Source organism: Amblyomma americanum, unplaced genomic scaffold, assembly GCF_052857255.1.
Source record: "Amblyomma americanum isolate KBUSLIRL-KWMA unplaced genomic scaffold, ASM5285725v1 scaffold_13, whole genome shotgun sequence".
In the NCBI taxonomy this organism is placed as follows: Eukaryota; Metazoa; Arthropoda; class Arachnida; order Ixodida; family Ixodidae; genus Amblyomma; species Amblyomma americanum.
Genome location: NW_027526485.1, coordinates 1,170,854 through 1,174,903, shown reverse-complemented (window position 1 = coordinate 1,174,903; position 4,050 = coordinate 1,170,854).

The following is a 4,050-nucleotide window of genomic DNA, read 5'->3' as shown; positions in this document are numbered from 1 at the left end:
CCCCAGCCATATGTTTCCTTTCCTGTACATTGAAATTTTAATGAAAGTATGTATAAACGCGATGATGATGCCTTCATTTTATGTTTTGTGCTTTCCAATGCGAAAGTGGTCCGTCGATGCGCCTTACCATTTGTTACATTGTAAGAATGACTGTGAAGGAAACTTTCTATGCAGAATTTGCCATAACGAACGCCACCTTCAGCACGTATTCGTCCACTGAGTACAAATATGCAGTACCACCTAGCTTACAGTACATTACCATTCATACTAGAAAATACATATGTTACATCATGAGACGTCATTGTGCATCTTATTACCCGCTCAGCACTTCAGAAAGCATCAAATTACGATAAATAAAATGATCTTCCTGGTGGCGCAGTTGGGCCTTCCAAAATTTTAACCAATTACAACTTCACTGCAAACTACTGTACACAGAAGCGACCTGAAAATTTTTTGTGAGCATATTTATTGTTTTTTCTCGCAATTATTTATTGCAGACAACTTGATTTATGAAGTTTTTTTGAGGAACCTAGTGTACATTATTAAGAAGCCACAACTGTTTATAATATTTATTTTGCATACAGCAGAAACAGATCATTGTTTCGCTGCTGTCTTTATAACTTTTCCTTTATTTTTTGTTCACATCTATGTCATTGCTTCGCAATGCCATTACCTTGATATGCCATTGCCAGCCTTATTCTAATATTCTTGATGGTTTGAAGGAGACTGCACATTGCAAATCTAGAAACTCACTGAAACACCCAGGTTAGGGAATAAGTTGCGTTAACACGTTTTGGCGGGCTAGTTGGTTAAGCATCTTGAACAAACAGCGCGAACAAAGACGAGCACAAAAGACAAGAAAGACACAGCGCCGTGTCGTTCGCTTTCTTGTCTTTTGTGCTCGTCTTTGTTCGCGCTGTTTGTTCAAGAAGGTTAGGGAAGTAAATACTTAGGTATAATATATAGTTTGGCGCCAGCAGCTCTCGAGAAATATGGCTAGCTGTCTTGCGATCTATGACAGTGTAGCGGCACGAAATTGCCATCATAAGTGTTGCGCCGTCTCGGCTTGCAACACGCGCTAGCTCCGGCTGCGCGGAGCCACGCGCTAAGGAAAATAAGAGCAGTTTCACACCTGGTTCTTAGCTTATTTTCTTCGTCCGCGTCGCACTCGTCTAATTTGTAGGGGACTCTACAGTCTCCGCCGCCCTAAACTATATAGAGACGGACCCTCCAGCACACCTGTCACAGTGGTTCTCTTGGATAAATTTTAACACATAATATGATTCACATTTCCGTTTTCTATACTGCGTGGACATCACTGAGTACATTCTGAATATAAGGTGTGAACTAGCCTCTAAGAACATTAATTTTCATGCAATTGAGTGCTGCAAACTGAGCTGTTCATTCTGCAATTTTGCCATGCTTAGTATGCTTATAATATTTTTTTTGTAATAATCTACTTAATCTGATTAGCATCTGCCGAGCAGTGTTTCTAAGCACCTCATGCTATTATAGGAACAATGAATAACTGCGCAAAAAGGACGGGACAAGAGAGAAGAATCATACAAAAAGAGCGTGAAGTTATCGAAGCCTTAAAAATCACGAGATTAGTTCCTGACAAATGTGTTAGCCAGGCTTCCATACACCTGTACCGCGAGGGGTTGGAGATTCTTGGTTTGACGTGATGATTATGGCTTTTGTCTTTGCGGTTGGTGCGCATGCGCTTTGTTGCCGAAGGAAGGAGGCGTTGGTGCAATAAACCAGTTGTTAGTCTGCGCTTGCCTCGTGTGATTCTTCTCTCTTGTCCCGTCCTTTTGGCGCAGTTATTCATTGTCTCCATAATTTCGTACCAACTAGCCCCTCACCGCACTCTTTTAGATTACACCTCATGCTGCAGTGAAAGTAGCAGTAATCATCTGCGCCACCCCAAGTGGCATCCTATCCATTTCTGTTCATCTGTTGTTTTTGTTCAGTTGCTGGGCTATCATTGCGGCATATTTAACACACAAATTTTGTCAGCTCTGATTGCTCAATAAAATTTTGAGTAGTGGAGTACACGTCTTGTTGACAACTAGAAAAGACTGAAAAATCACAGCTGAATTGAGATCATGCTACAGATTTCTGAATTATTATTCTGTGCATTGACTTAATGGCTTACCGTGTCAACTGTTGACGAAGATATGACCGTTATGTAACATCTTTGCGGAGAGTTAGTGCATGATCCTGCAAACTGCCGGGATTCTGCAAATAGCATGCAAAATGATTTCCTTACCCCATACAAAGCAAACACAGTTAACAAAATTTGCACTTTGGCGTTTGAGCGAGGAGCTTGCTACAAATTGGTGTTCAGTCAATCTAACATCCTAAATGATCGTAGGGAAGCCCAACTTGGGCGGCCCCTGTGATACCCCAGTGGATGCCACAAGGGCTCTGCACGGGCTATACAAGCTGGGCTGAGGCCCTATAATACCCGCATAGGGTCTCGGTGAAGTAGCTGGGCTGCCTGCAGAAAGAACGCGGGCAGGCCCAACTTGCATGGCCCACTTAATACCCTTGCGGGTCTCACATGGGTTCTGGAGGGGCAAACCGGTGCATGTTTCCATGTAATACACATACATGGCGCTTTGGTAGGTATATGCTTGGGCTAACTTGGTGTGGACCAGCGCTATGGGATGATAGGCGGAATGCCGAAGTTGGGCTTTCCCCTAGTTTTCCTGCACTGAGCCCAACTCGTTTTCAAGTTTGAATTGTTGCTGGCAAGGGACATATGCGGGCTGAACTTGGCAGCATGGCTCACATTGCCCCATAATTACCAATATGGGGCCCTAGTTGGCTTCTCATGGGCCAGCCCAAATTGTCTGCCCACATGATGCCCACAAGGGTCCAAGCTGGGCACAAGATGGGCTGTCCAAATTAGGGCTGCCCGTCATGTTTCTCTGTATAGCCCAGTTCTGCATCAAATCAGCCCGATCATAGCCGATTAAGGCCCCATTCGGGTTCTTTTGGGGATGAAAACATGTTTAGCCCCTTTAAAGCCCATGTTGGACCAATTGTGGTGATAGGCGGGCTGCCCAAGTTGGGCTTGGCCCCAGTTTTTTTGCACTGAGCCCAACTCGTTTTCAAGTTTGCCCTAATGTTGCCGGGAAGGAACCTGTGCGGGCTGAACTTGGCAGCTTGGGCTCACATTGCACCAAAATTACCAAAATGGGGCCCTAAGTGGCTTGTCATGGGCCAGCCCAAATTGTCTTTGCCCACATGATGCCCGCAAGGGTCCAAGCTGGGTTAAAAAGGGGTTTCCCAAGCCCACGATGCCCACATGGGGCCCAGATGGGCCCTAAACGCTGTGCTACTTGGGTCCTTATCAGTACGAGGGCAACACTTGTGTGTAACTGGAGCGATCGGTAGCTAAGCAGGCAGCGGTATGTAGAGGACGATTTTTCGAAACCTGTGTGAGGGCAGGTTGCACCCTGCGAGCAAAGGATATGTGCAATTTCATTCTTTTGTGCTAGGCTCATGTTTTCTTTTTTTTTTTGCTGTCTGAAAGCGAAGTAATGCTTTGATGCTGAGAAGGTGGATGTTCGTCGTGGCATCGAGCATTCGACGGCACCCGGCGCGCTTGTTTATTCTACCTGCATGCACCTTTTTAGAAATGCTGAATTGATTGTAGCGCTGGTAACATTTTTTTAGGTCACTGTTAGTTTCAAGCCAAAGGTGCACAACTAATAGGATTGGAAACAGACTTCACACGATATAAAACAGCCGAAAACAGGAAGCAGTTGTTGAATTGGTCTACAGGATGTCGAGATCCCTTAACTGCGTGCGTGGTGAGGGGTTCCAAATGATATAGCCACAATGGTATGGGATTGAATTATCTCTAATCGCCGACTCGACTTGACTGTACTCCCCGACTCCTGCAAATATTCCAGGTTTCGAGCTCCTCGAAGAGCACATGGCCGGTCACTGGCAGTGAGTTCTTCTTTGGTTAAAGCGATATGTGATGATCATGATGCTGACAAGTGGCTTGCGACTTGCCTCGAATAACCATTCTCT